This window comes from Macaca thibetana, chromosome 6 (genome assembly GCF_024542745.1).
Source record: "Macaca thibetana thibetana isolate TM-01 chromosome 6, ASM2454274v1, whole genome shotgun sequence".
Classification (NCBI taxonomy): Eukaryota; Metazoa; Chordata; class Mammalia; order Primates; family Cercopithecidae; genus Macaca; species Macaca thibetana.
Window position 1 is genome coordinate 118,107,599 of NC_065583.1, and position 15,183 is coordinate 118,122,781.

Consider the following 15,183-nt stretch of genomic DNA (forward strand, 5'->3'; position numbering starts at 1 on the left):
GCTGGGACTCACACAGGACTTGGTTCCAGACTAATTGGATCAGGGTTAACTCAGTGACGAGCCACAGAGTTTTAGCTTGAGATCTTTCGGTTGATCCCCTGCCTAGGAACAAGATGTGTTCCCAAGCCTAGGCTGGGATCAACCTTAATTGTGAGATTAAATGGCTTCAGCTTTGAAAATTTGGGGATGGCCACAACACAGAACCCAGCCAACCTTTAGAAACATAAACAATTGAATTGGGCTCAATCATTTGCCAATTCCTGCAACTACATCCTTGCCTGGCCTCTTCATCGGGGAGAAGACTTCTCAGCCTCTTGACTTTGGACATGGCCATGTAACTTGCTTTGGCCAAAAATAAATAGGTAAAATGTCAGTTCCCAGCCTAGACCTTAGAAGGCCTTGCATGTATCTTTCCACCCACCCTCCTAAGCTTTTACCAACACTATGAGAAGAAGGAGGGAAATGGGGACATGAGGACCAGAGCTGCCCCGTCCATTGCAGCCTAAAGCAGAGCCAAGCCTGGTTTAGACCTGCCCGACCCCAGATGCCCTGCAGACAGAGGAGCAACAATGAAGGATTACTATTCTAAGATGTGAAGACAAAGACCAAACAACGTTTTGGCCTGCCTTAAGGTGCCTACCACAATGCTTTGTCTTCAAAACTCGATACCGATTTGCTGGTTTCATTTGAGATACTCGCTGGACATCAACTGGATATCCGGGTTCCCCATGGCAAGCAGAAATCTAGATGCTCCCATGCAGGTGACAGAAAGGAAAAAGCCACAAGGCAGTTTCCTGAGACACCAGGCACAATGACTGAGTGTGGTGTTGTATGCCTGCCAGTTGCATTGTCACAATATCTGAAGGAGAACACTGAAGGTCTACAGTAGTTTGGGAGTCACAAAAAATAATTCATTATGCATAATGGTGATGTTGGCAGTGCATGCCAAATGGTTAAATCTAATGTAGCATACAGTTTCATTAAGGCACAACAAAATTAATCTATCCCTTCCCACCAGGAGGTTTAAACAAAAGCAATGGGGAAGGAGCTGCATGTAAAAAGCAGCAATTCATTAATGAAATGAAGACATGTAAAATAATTAGGCTTATAACAAGAGATTAGAGAACTAAATTAACCCTTCTGTTTGCTTTACACAGAATGCAATGGAGAACTTTGGCAAATGTTAAGTTATTATGGAAATGTCACCTCAAAAGATTAGCCTGGTGGCCTCTCATGAAAGAAGTGACCTGTGTTGGTCCCCAGTCTAATAACTTCGCTTGATGACAGTTGAAACCATATCTGCAAGGCATTTATGTGTGGGTTCTGGAGGCACGAAAGAAAATAGGTATGGCCAGAAAGCTGCAAAGGAAACAGTTAATTTAAAAAAAAGTTGGGTTTTGATGTTGACATGCTGTATGCTAACTTGGGTAATTAATAATATTGAAACGAAGGGGCTAATCTAAATCAATGGTGGGCTGAAGCTTTCCTCTGCCTGGTTAGTAATGATAAGCCGGGGGGGACAATTGAGCTTCTTTTCTTAATAACTCCAAAGTCCTCATCTGCATGGAGAATTGGTGGGAACACGGGTCTGTCCACTTAATGGGAATAAATTGCAGCGCAGGACAGAATGGCTCGGGAAACGGAATGCACACTTCCTGGCAAGCATCCCCCTGCCCTGAGCCAAGGAGCACAAGGTTTTGGAATTTGACTCTGGTTTCCTGCATCTTGGCACCCTAATTTAGGGGCTACAGTATAGGCTTGCAGGCGTGGGTTTCTCTGATGGCTGGAATTTTTCATGTGTTGTTTGAAGAAGTCTAGACTCTTAATAGGTTTACTCTGTAGATAAAGACTCTGTGTATCCTGACCCTGAGGCTGGGGACATGTCGAAGGTTGGGAAAGAGATGGCCATGGTCAGAGTCCATGCCCACCCTCCTATGGATAGAGTCAGCTGGAGAGGGCAGTGCCCAAGGGACACTGGCAGCAGGAAATGGCTCAACCTGCTGACCCACTTGGGATCCTCTCCATGGAGGTGGAAACATGCCCCCTGTAGGAACCTACCCACAGTGGCAGTCCTGCAGGCCACGCCCAAGGCTGTAGATGCTCTCCTGTCTCACTCATTAGTGACACTATCTCTTTCTAACTTGCCTTACGCTTGTGAAACACATGGCTGTTGATTCATTCTACACAATGAACTGAGGATCAGAAGGTTGTGTGAGATACTGTGGGAATCAAAATGAACATTTCTTTAGCAAGTAGTTTGCAACTGGTGTTTTCCCTACATTATCTTGTTTCATCATCTAATGTAAAAAGTGTTATGCCCCATTTTATATAGATCAGTAAACTGCAGCTAAAATGCATTAAGTAATTAACTTGAAATCATTTTAAAAATGACTTTGACTTTTGAAGTTTTTACAGATATACAAAAGATCTTCTATGGCATCTCCCAAAATACCTGGGAGCAGAGCAGGTGAAATTGTGATGTGGGAGGGAGGAGAGGCTGGAGAGAAAGTTCCTCAGAGACAGCTGGTGTTATGTCTCCAAGCTCTTTGTCTCGGGCTGAGCCTGAGCACCTGATGTAATGCCCCACCCCACTCCACCCCTACATCATTTCCTAGAGTGGGAAGATGCACAAGGCAGCGGGGAGAGTAAGGTGATAATATGATTAGACAAATTCACTGAGCAACTCGAAGAAATCTTAGGGTCCTGGTTTCCACAAGAGATCCAAGTGAACAGCAACTGCAGTTTCCAAACTAAAATGCAGGGCAATTGCTTCAGCGTAATTACAAGTGTCCGTGAGGAAGAATATTTGAAAGTCCAGAATTTCTGTAGACTTAGGACTGTCCTATTTGAGTCAGCAGTTCAGATAACACTTCCACTTAGTTCCATATGTCCACAGTAATCCAGAAAAGCCACCATTAACCACCATCCTAGCACTGGATCTTTCCCCCCATGGCCCTCCTGGGCCACCTTTGCACAAGCCAGAGAGAAAAGACAGCAAGTATAAGAAGAAAAAGACACCCTGTGTTTTCACCTTTGGAGTTCCTGATGCTCAGCCTTATTACTCGGTTTCTACACAGGCTGCTCTTGTATTCATTTGTTTGTTAATTCAGTGCTATCTGGGTTTTACCATGTGCCAGACATTATGCCGAGCACTTCTTTCATGGTATCTTACTTGATCATCACAATAACCTTCAAGGACAGCATTGTTCTCCCTGGTTTAAGGATGAGCAAATTGAGGCACAGAGAAGCTGAATGATTTCCCTGCGTATGTAGCTCAAGTCTGGAGCCAGCCTGTGAACCCAGGGCTCCTCAGCTCCCTCCACGACATCATACTGCTTCCCCTGCCTCACATTTAGTCATCAATTTTGTTAGAAATTTGGCATTATTACTCCTAAGAGAGAAAACATTTCTCCCTTTATCCGTATATTCAAATCGAGGTCCCAGGGTCATTCTGGAATAAATGAGAGCTTAGAACCCCCTTAGACTCTAGTAATCTTTATTAATCACTAGTAATCTACTTTGCCTGCAGAGCCACACTGCAATTTCCAATGCTAAGTTGAACAGTCCCCCTAGAGAGGTGTTGTGTCCTTGATGGTAGTTCAAAGAAAGAAAAAAAATGCAAAACTTTGCAAACCTGTGACTAGATGACATCCTGAGCCTAGCCTCGTGTCTTGTGCATATTAAATGTTTACTGAAGACTTGATTTGAGTGAATGAGTGAATTAATGAACAAATGAATGGCTCTGAAGGGTCCTGAGGCTTGTCTGATCTTCTCAGGTCATTGCTGTTGATATAGGCTTGTGTGGGAGGAGAATAAACAGCAGGTGGGGCATGTCAGCACTGCCCTGCTTGGAAGGCAGCCTACAGTGGTTGTGCAAAGTACACACAGCTCTTTGTGAAAATGCTTCTTTATATTCGTGGAGAGCATTTGTCTGATATTTCCCACAAAGGTTGGTGGAATTTGTTTTTAGGATTACCTGACATGCATTAAAAGCAATCGACTTCTTAACAGATACAGAAGAGTCACTTTGTTCATTGTCGTTGATTTCATGAGGAGAAAAAAAAAGTATGAATCTATCATTTTTAATACTTTTTTGTTTGATTTATTGAAGGTAAAGCAATCTCCATTCCATAACCCACTTTTTGACTAATTAAATACAGATGGAAGGTCCTATATAGCTAGTGATTTACTAATGTTTAGGCCCGTGAGGAAACACAGTTTGTACGGAGTTTTCTATTTCACAAAAATGAACAGACAAGAGTGGCTCCTTTGTGCCTAAATGATGTAGAGGTGGTTCAGGCCCTAAGATAAGTTTATGGATTTCTCTTTTCCAAACTTTTCCCCTGTAATCTGCCTCTTCTTTCCACCTCCCCATTCCCCATATTTTACTCAAATATCCTGGATTTTATGCTGCTTAAACCAAAAGGAATGTGTGGTCAACCATGCCCAGAAGGTTATTTTCGTTTACCACCCAATGGATTTGGTGCTCTGAGTCAATTTGTCTTTTGGGTCATTTTGTTACCGCCTCTGCAGACATCTTTGCTTGTCCCTGTCCAGCAGCAAGCACTACCTGCTTTTGCTTCTTGCTGTGGCTCTGAACAGCGCTCCCACACAGTGTCAACATTTGAGAACCACCCATGCCCAACCATGACCCTTTGTACATCCTCACTGCTGTGAGCGCCCCTGGATCAAACCCCTCAGTCCAAACCTTTGGTAATGTTTATTTTCAGTTCTAACCTGTGCGTAAGTTGAGTTCCAGCTAGAAATGCTTCTCTTGACTCTTCCAGAAGACAGAGAAGTCAGCTGCCTAAGAGGTATGATTGGAGAGTTCCCAAGAGTACCTTCGGAGAAGAAACTCTTCAACCACATCTGATATTCATTCTTTTGGGTTGACTATGTTAAACTGCAGATACCTCAGTGTGGTGACATGTTAAGTTTGGTGTTAGATAATTTTGTCATCCAGTTTCCAACTATAAGAAAAGGTTTGACAAAGAGAAAAAGAATTTAAACTGGCTGGGAAAGTAATCTCAAAGGTGAGTCTGAGGAGAATTTTGAGCATTAAAAGCATTACTTATGTGTGTGACCTCCAAGGGGACTATTTTTTAAAGGATAGTACTTACTTCATGTGAAAGTTTTAATTTATTTTTTTAAAAAGATTAATAAGAGTTTTTTGTGCCTTTGATGCAACTTTGGGAGGGCAGGAAAGATTATTCAGGGAGTTATTTTTGTCTTGAAAATTAGTACGTAATTTATTAAGGTTATTCCTTTAAAAAGTATTTGCCTTTCAAGCCCAACTTACAAATAATATTTTTATTTCAAAATCTAGTAAATTTTAGGAAGCCTTTGACTAATTTTTGATCTTATTTACAAATTAATGAATAAATCTTCTAAACCTTTTAAACTGAGTGTATAAATTTAACATATTCATTTTCTTTTAAAATATATCCTTTGACTAGTAAACACATTTTTCTAAAAAGGTTTCAGCTTAAAATCATGAGTCTACTCATTTTAAATTGGATTTCTAATGCTGACTTATTATTCTAATAAGCTAAATTCTGTTCATAATTACAAGTTCCAAAAATACTAAATATGCATATATTTCTCCTAAATGCCCAAATATTAATATTATAAAATTTATTTTCTTAATATCTATACATATATACTTAATTCTAAATCTTCCTAGGGTTTAAAGATGCATATTCACTAAGAAAAAAATTACGTTATTCCAAAATTTTTTGGTAACCTTCATGAGCCATTTTTTGGGGTGCATTTTTAGCTAAATTGGGATTTTTAGTGATAAAAGAGGCCATAGGCAAGAATGCCAGCTGGATTTGTGTCTATGACTGATGGGGACAAGTAAAATCCATCCCAAGTTTATACTTGCTATGTCAATACTTTTGAAATGTTTGAATTATATCATTACCTAATATTTGAGTCTGATTTCAAATTTCTGATTCCTGCATATTGCTTGACTACCTGCTTGGATTCAACTTTGCTCTTTATTACTTCATTTTATTACTTCATTCTGTAGTTTTTTTCTCTATTTCTTTACACTAGAGCCACAAGTCAAAGAGGTATTTAAATAACCTGTAATTAAACCTCTTATTGTTTTGTCTGATTCTACAGTTACCATCTTATAAAGTCATGCCGATGACAAAAATCAGTCGCAATATTTTGTTGTTATACCTCATCAATACAGATGAATGTTGGCCTTCAAAGCATCACCCTGGGAAACCCTGTATAAGTTAGTGAGCTGTCTCCACGCCAAACACCTCCCCTCCACCAAAACTCACTTGACTCACATGTGGGACTGTTGCTTTCCTACACCATTGCTGAAAAGGCTAATACTGTATTCTAATATTCCCAGATAGAAACCAGAAAATACCTCCAATGTGAATGTTGCTAGGCAGGTTGTTTAGTTCCTATGAGAGTGCTGCTCCGTGCCCCATAAAGCTGGACACACAGTTATGCCATGGTCATGGAGGGCAACTGGGCTCTTCACACAGCCTGCATCTCTTTGTGTGCTATTGGAGCAGACAGGACAGCTCTAAGTAAAAAGGAGGAAGGAAAGTGAAATGTTCTGTGAATTTCCCCAGTCGGATATTCTAGAATCCCCTCCTTTTTTCCTGGGTTCTCCTATCTTCCAGATAAAGCCTCTGTCCGTGGTTCTCTCTAATCTTCTGGGAAAGAAGAACAATCTGGCCACCTGCACTAGCCTTCTGGTGGATGGCCATTGATTGGTGGTGGGGGTAAGTAGGGGACAAGAGCAACTCTGAAAGTGTGATGACAATGTGCCCCCTTGGATCAGGAAGAAGCTGCTCAGTAGATAGGGCTGAAGTGCTGGTGGTGGTGAATTATAGGAAACTGGCAAGGAAGACTCGGTTTTGTTCTGGGATAATCCAATAAAAAAGAAAGTCAACCTGAGCAATTCACAATCACTCCCTCCTTTTCCCCATGATTTAGTCTTTTGATCAATCTGGAGTCCTTGACTCTCTCTTCCTTAAAGTGGTTTCCTTTCAGAAAGTTCTGCTGCCCTTCGTGTCAATAGTCCTCAACAGGCCCTAGCCCATGGAGTCACCAAACCTGCTCAAACAGGGACAGGTGTGCAGCTTGTAATATACCTCTCACTGTATATCCCCTACTGCTCCATCTTGCTCTATACCAAAGAAAAGATGAAGTGGGCTGTTGGGAGAGCTGCTGATTCCCCATGATCATTCCTGGATTATACCTCCAGGTATAATGAATCAATTACCTCCTTCCAGTGCACCTTTTCAGTGCACAAAAAGTGGGTTATGGAATGGAGATTGCTTTACCTTCAATAAATAAAATAAAAAAAGTATTAAAAATGATAGATTCACACTTTTTTTCTCCCCATGAAATCAATGACAATGAACAAAGTGACTCTTCAGTATTTGTTATGAAGTCGATTCTTTTAATGCATGTCAGGTAATCATAATTTTTATATATATATATATATATAATGAAACCATGACCTCATGATATTTAGTGGGGACCAAACAGAGAAAATTGAATTACAGAAACAAGATTTATTACTTTGATAAACGTTTCTTATTCTTAAAGGCCCATCCCATATCATATCAAGTGTATTAAAATAAGCCCACGTTGCACACTAAAAATATCACTTTTACAGTAAAAAATTAGAAGAAACTTTATATTTTTGTGTTTTGAAATTATTTTATTTACATCAAATATTTATAAACATTTACAATCCATAATCATTTTTTCCATATCCAATTATCCCAACACCCGGTTAGCCTCTGTCTTCACTGATTCATAATGCCACCCTTGTCAAATACCAGGTTCACATGTTTACAAGGGCCTATTTCTCTTTTGTAATATTTGTCTGCTTATCTCTGCCTGTGAGAATACAACCACACTGCCAGCCACCCATAGCTTTTCTTTCCCTTCTGTAAAATTGTCTAAAAAGTTATTTAGTATTCCATATAAATTTTTAGTATCAGCTTACAAACCACCATTAAAAACCCTATTTGTGTTTCAATCAAACTTGCCACTTAATCTACAAATTAATTTGGAGGACACTGACATCTTTTCCATCTTTCGATAAAGTTTTATGATTATCTCTACAAAAATCTGGCATATCTTTTGTCAGATTTGCTCCTAGGTGCCTAATGGCATTTGTTGCATTTTAAATTGGTATTTATTTCAATTCACATGTTCTAATTGTTTGTTACAGGTATACAGGAATGTTTTTGGTTTGGGTGTATTGATCTTACTAAACTCTAATCAATTTTAATAGTGTACATGGTAGACATCACCAGGTCTCCCTGGACATAGAAAATACTATACCTCCCAGGTAGCCTGCAGCCAGGGAACATGCGACCAGCTGCAGCCAATGAAATGAGAGTGAATGTGATGCTGTTACTTCCAGGCTAAGGCAATGAAAAGCTCTTGCATTATTTTTTGGTCTCGTTCTTCTGCTTAAACAGAGATAAATGCCTAGTGTTTAGGTGGCAGAGTTTGAATTGATGAATCACCACATGGCTCAGAACCTCAACAAACTTCATGAGAAGGAAATAAAGTACTATTGTGTTAAGCCACTGATATTTCAGGGTTTGTTACCTCAGTATAATCCAGGCTCTATTGACCAATACAGTTTGTCTATAGTTGCCCTTGGATTTTTTTATGTGGACCATTACAGCAGCTATGAAGAATGGTAGTTTTGTTTCTTCCTTTCAAATTCTTGGGTAATCAAAATTTTATGAATACTAAACTTAACAATTAATGAAGTTGACACAATGTTACATTTCGTAGATCTTTAATTAAACATTTATTATTTTTGATTTGCAGTTTTTCTTTGTGTTCTTTCAGGTCTCAGACAGTTATGTGGACCCTTAGAAAGCTGATGGGCCCCAGGCCCCGTGACAAGAGTGCCGAAGGGTTAACAAGGCCCTGGTGAGGCTGGTTGTCATTTTCATAACTTTATCAGTCTAGAATTCTGCAATTCCAAAATGGGATAATGTAACACAGGCACAGAGAACCATGGCTGAGGTGAGTCAGCTGGGTTCAAACCAGAAATAAGAATAGCACTATGGGCGTTCCAGTCAATTGATGCGGGAACAATGCCCCCCCCCCTTTTTTTTTTTCCAGTTCATTCCTTTCTTTAAAAGGAGATTCAGTTAGTTTTCATCTCTCCTTCTCTTACTTCTAGAATTTGCTAAAGGCCCTGAATATCTTATTACTACCATTTTAACACTGTAGGTATGCTCTAGTTCAAAAAAATCCCAAATAATAAAACCTGACCTTATCAAAGAATATATGAATTGGAGGATGGTAATTTGCTTTACAAAGGGTTCCCTGCTCCACAAAATGAATTCAACTTTGGTGTCCCTAAAATAGCCAGTTCCCTTGGTGCATGTTAAATATAATTCGATTTACAAAAATTTGATTTGCATATAACCTTTTCAGTAGCACATCCATTGTGCAAAGCAATGTACACTTGTAATTGGCTGCAAATTGCCAGGAGACCACCCTTGCACATATTGTTTCTAGATCTGCAATTTTTTCTTAATCTCCATGGAATGCAGGCACAGAATGGCTAACATTCCAGTTGTTCATCTGATCCCATTGGCTATGCTGAGAAAGGACATTTGTCAATTATTTGAAGGCAACATGTCCTATGTACAAATTAATATTGTGTATTTAGAAACAGGAAATCCAGAGCAGTTAGGTGAACCGAACATGGATTGCCTTTCTGGGTTCATGATAACAGGCTGCACTGGAGAAGCTCTCTTTATCTTGGCTGCCTGGCAGGTGCCAGGAAAAAGTGAAATGAAGCAAGGAGCAATTTATGATCATAGTTTGGATATCATGTTATCCCTGTGAGGCAGTGAACCCTCAGAAGCATCTTCCAAGCAAAATAATAGAACTAAGTATAGTGACCAGAGCCTCGTGGATTAGGAGAGAGCCACAACTGACACAGCTACCATGGCCAGACCCAGGGGGCTTTCCCTGTGAAGTGTGTTCTGGCCACAGGAGTGTAGTCAAGGCGCTCAGCAATGCAAGCATAGCATTTTCTCATGTGTCTGTGTAAAAAGCAAAAGTGGCATCTTTTTATGGCAAATTGAATTAAAGTGGATTATCGTCGATGATGCCAAGTCATATCTAAAACCTGTTTCAACCTGAATATTAAAAACCCTGTCTGGCTCATCACACTCTCTTTTCAGATATGATACCTCCTCACACATTTTCACTGCTGCCCTTCCTGTGTCTGATGCCAGAGCCCCTCTCTTCTGATTAGAAACTTTCCTCCAGGAGTTCATCCTGGGCAACTAACAGCTCTCCTTCCCTAGGCTAGCCTGCAGGGTGCACCGGACCCCTGGCAATGGGCAGACACCTCCCTCCTGGAGATCCTGGGCTCTTCTTGCCAGCTTCTGGGCAGGTGCACTGGAAGGAACTGAACTATGCCTATCTAGATTGTTTTTTGTTTTCTGTTTTGTTTGTTTGTTTTTCTTTGCTTGTGGCAATGACTCCTTAGCCCCCAATTCAGCTGAGCAGACTCTCACACTACAAGTTCAATTCCCAGAAGGCAAAGCTTAGCTCCTTCTGGTTCCAAAGTAGGTGTCGTAAGTTGATGGTTATGAACTCCTCGGGTGCAGATGAGATACATACATCAATTAATAAGTAACACTAACTTGAAAACTGAAATTTCTGTTAAACAAACAAACAAAAAATACTGTGATGTTTCGTAGAAGACCAAGTTTGAGGTAGCTGATTAAAAACTTTATCTCAGAGATCCCCAAAAAGAATTTTTTATTTGGCTGAAATTTCTTTTTGCTGCAGCTGGGGGTATGGCTTCCACCTATGATGTGCAGATTGTGCACCGCACAGCTCTAGGGAGGGCTATTGGCACAGACCACCACAACAGTGCTCCCCAGAGCTAGGCAGTTCACAGCTTGCACTGTTGCCCTTCATAGCACTGGCTGTAGAAAGAGTAGCACTGATATCTAGACCTGAATTTGGGGAAAGGGAATAGTTTTGGGTGCAGACTCACCTGGGTTCATATACTTACTGGGCCACTTACAAATCTGTGCAATCCTGAACAATCTACACAGCCTCTAACTAATTGACCAGGTACAGCAATGACCAACTCACAGGCTGATAGTCTGATTAAATAAGGGGATGAGGTGGCCATGCCTGGCCCGTTGTCATCCTAAATGTGAGTTTCTCTTCCTGAGAGTGCTATTGGGAGCAAGGCATATCCAATAGCCAGATAAGAGCGATCAGCTTTTGTCTTTGGTCCTAGAGGCCAAGGACAGAATGAGAAACCAACAGAGTACTGGAGCCATGGCTTTGTGACCCCCACTGGTCTATGTGTAAGGTGGCTGGATGTGCTAAGCCCCAGGCATGGCCAGGCAACCTGAACCCCTCTTTGAGAAGGTGTTTTCCACTGGTTAGCCATATGCAGAAAATAGAAACTGAACCCCTTACTTATATCTTATACAAAAATTAACTCAAGATGGATTAAAGACTTAAATGTAAAACTCAAAACCACAAAAACCCTAGAAGAAAACCTAGGCAACACCATTCAGGACATAGGCATGGGCAATGACTTCATGACAAAAATGCCAAAAGCAATTGCAACAAAAACTAAAATTGATAAATGGGATCTGACTAAACTAAAGAGCTTCTGCACAACAAAAGAAACTATCATCAGAGTGAACAGGCAACCTAGAGAATGGGAGAAAAGTTTTGCAATTTGCCCATCTGACAAAGGTCTAATATCCAGAATCTGCAAGGAACTTAAACAAATTTACAAGAAAAAAACAACTCCATCAAAAAGTGGGTGAAGGATATGAACAGACACTTCTCAAGAGGAGACATTTATGCAGCCAACAGACATATGAAAAAAAGCTCGTCATCACTGGTCATTAGAGAAATGCAAATCAAAACCACAATGAGATACCATCTCATGCCAGCTAGAATGGCAATTATTAAAAAGTCAGGAAACAATAGATGCTAGAGAGGATATGAAGAAATAGGAATGCTTTTACACTGTTTGTGGGAGCGTACATTAGTTCAACCATTGTGGAAGTGTGGTAATTCCTTAAGGACCTAGAACCAGAAATACCATTTGACCCAGCAATCCCATTACTGGGTATATATCCAAAGTGTTATAAATCATTCTACTGTAAAGACATATGCACATATATGTTTATTGCAGCACTATTTACAGTAGCAAAGACTTGGAACCAACCCAAATGCCCATCAATGATAGACTGGACAAAGAAAATGTGGCACATACACACCGTGGAATACCGTGCAGCCATAAAAAAGGATGAGTTCATGTCCTTTGCAGGGACATGGATGAAGTTGGAAACCATCATTCTTAGCAAACTAACACAGGAACAGAAAACCAAACACCACATGTTCTCATTCATAAGTGAGAGTTGAACAATAAGAACACATGGACACAGGGAGGGGAACATCATACACCAGGGCCTGTTGGGTGGTGGCAGGCAAGGAGAGGGAGATTATTAGGACAAATACCTAATGCATGTGGGGCTTAAAACCTAGATGATGGGTTTATAGGTGCAGCAAATCACCATGACACATGTTTACCTATGTAACAAACCTGCATGTTGTGTAAATGTATCCCAGAACTTAAAGTAACATTTTTTTTAAAAAAGGTGTTTTCTCATATATTTGCTGTTTGCATGAAAGCCAGGTCACTGCAGCTGATGAAGGAAGATGGCAGGGAAGCCTGGACAGCAGGTGAGTGGGGAGGAGGCTGAGGTGAGAGAGGGTATATGTGCTCCTTGCATTCTCAGGGAGAGGAATGTTGGTTGGGAATGGGAGAATAAATTATAAGAATTTGAAGTCTCTATTTCTACATATGTGTCACCGTCTATGCTACTTTTCCTTGTTTTTTTTTGTTTGCTTGTAGCATTGTGTCCAACAGGGACCCATGAGAGCTGAGGTAAGGGGCCGGACTTTGAAGGGCACACTGTGTGGTGCGGCAACGGGGACTGGGTAAAAGCCCTCTCCAAAGGTTTGGAAACTGGAAGGTCAAAGTCTGGCCCCAGAGTGGCCTCCTTGTCCTCATTAGAAATCTAGGATTCAGAATCTTCTGGGTTCAGTCTTAGATATTTTGTTGGAACGAAGAAGCCCGTTCCCTCCTAGCCACCCACACATGTTGGCCATAAGGGACATGTTGACCTTCAGAGGCCTCCCATAGCCTGCTTTAGCCCAGAGAAAGATGGGCTGGGAGCCACAAGGAACCAGAATGGAGTCCCTTGCTTTGCCTGTGGGAGGGAATGGATTCAGGTCCTCTTATCTCTCCAGGTTCCCTCAAGAACCTTAAACCTGAGGTCATAGCTATTCAGATTCAATGATCACACACAACAAGGAGGGGCATCTGCCATAACCCAGCCCTCAGCCAAGCTTGGAGACACCAGCACTCATCTCTTTTTTTCTGGAGAAAGTCAAAGTTGTCAGTCCTGACTGTGGAACATAAGATCTAGGGAACTTCAGACTTTAAAGCAGATTCTCACCTTGTTCAGCTCTCCTCCTCTGTCTCTTAGCTGCCTAGAATTGCTTTCACTATCACAGTTTCAATACATTCACAAGGCTCAGCTGCCCCCCACCCCTATCCCTCTGTCCAGATAGAGTAGAAACAGTGTGAGCTGTGGTCCACTGCCAGAGCAGTGCCCACTCAGGCAGGTTCTCTCCCTGAGCCTGTTTTCTTAAGTGAGGGTCTTGAAAAAGATACCTTGCTCACCTGTTTCTCCTTACTGAGAAGTTCAAGTCAAATGTGGACATGAATGCACTTTGAATCATAACACACTACACAGATTAGAGTATTGTTATTCTCCTTGGAAGGGGATAGGTGCTGAGATGAGGTTGGCTGGGATTACATCCTACCCTTTATGGTAGCGGCATCCAACTAGCAGCCCCTGACCTCCAAGTATGTTATATTCACATGGTGTTTTAGAACATATAAAATTTGCTGCCAAAACTTTACATTAAAAAATACATTTCTAACTTCACTTCAAAAATTAGAAGACCTGGCAGTAGTGGCCACAATGGCCACCTGGGGCCATAGCAGCTGCCCCTTGTAGATAGCCTCATGCTCACCAGTTCAACACGATCTTCACTACTCCCGAGTGCCTCATGCTGTCATCATTCTATCACCTCGCCTGTCTAGCCCTTGTGGGCATTTGAGTTTGTAAACATTCGACCAAAATGAGGCCCATTAGGGATTTACCTGAGAAAGTTGCCTCTTATTTCCCACTTTACTTTCACTACCTCCCCACCACCACCATACTCCCTTCCTATAGACAGGAGATTCGCTTTTTCTGAAGCAAGTGAGGAGGGAAGTCCAGGGCTAGGAGAAACAGCACAGAGGATCTCTCCAAAAGGCACCAAGGAAACCTTGTTTAGGGATTCCTGTCTGTAACAGCTGTTCCAAGGAAGCTAGACTATGCTTTCTAGAGAGAGCAGCATCTACTCAAATGTTGAGAGTGGTGGTTTGATTATCTATGGCAATCTAATAAACCATCTCAAAGCTTAGAGACTTACTGTATTAATTTGTCTGAGAGTTCCATGGTTCAGCTGAACAGTATTCACGCAGGCTGTCTCACCCTGTTGTAGGCAGATGGTGGCTGAGGTTGGAGTCATCTGAAGGTTCAGTTGGGCTGAAAGTTCGAGATGACTCATTCACAAGGCTGCCAATTGATGCTGGCTGTCACCTGGGGCCGTTGACTGGAGCATCTGGGTGTGTCATCTCTGTATGGGCTGGGCTTTTTACTGTGTGGTGCCTGGGTTCCTAGGGTAGTGTCCCAAAAGTGAGTGTTACAAGGACTTCTAATGTGCAAGCTTTAGAAGTCATATAATGTCACTTCTGCCCTATTTCACTGGTCAACCACAAGTCACAGAACCTGGCAGAATCAAGAAAAAGCAAGTACATCAAGCATGAATAATGTGAAGCATGAATCATTAAGGGGACCATCTTTGGAAACTAACCATCACAGGCAGTATTGGTGAGGTTGTCCTTATATCACAGCTGCTTTCACGTGTGTGTGTGTGTGTGTGTGTGTGTGTGTGTGTGTGTATTTTAAGAACAACTCATCTCCTCTCTCTCTAGCTTTCCCCAAGGTAAGATATTAATGAGATTGTATTTGAACTCTTTGACAAAATAATGCC

At 41.3% G+C, this 15,183-nt stretch overlaps 1 long non-coding RNA gene across 1 annotated transcript; it reads left to right on the plus strand.

Annotated features, from left to right (window-relative positions):
- Positions 1–4,819: 4,819 nt before the first annotated feature.
- On the plus strand, positions 4,820–12,730 carry LOC126956672 (uncharacterized). The gene is made up of 3 exons (XR_007726447.1): positions 4,820–5,033; positions 6,648–6,749; positions 8,851–12,730. It is a non-coding gene; the product is annotated as an uncharacterized LOC126956672 (long non-coding RNA).
- The last annotated feature ends 2,453 nt before the right edge of the window (positions 12,731–15,183 follow it).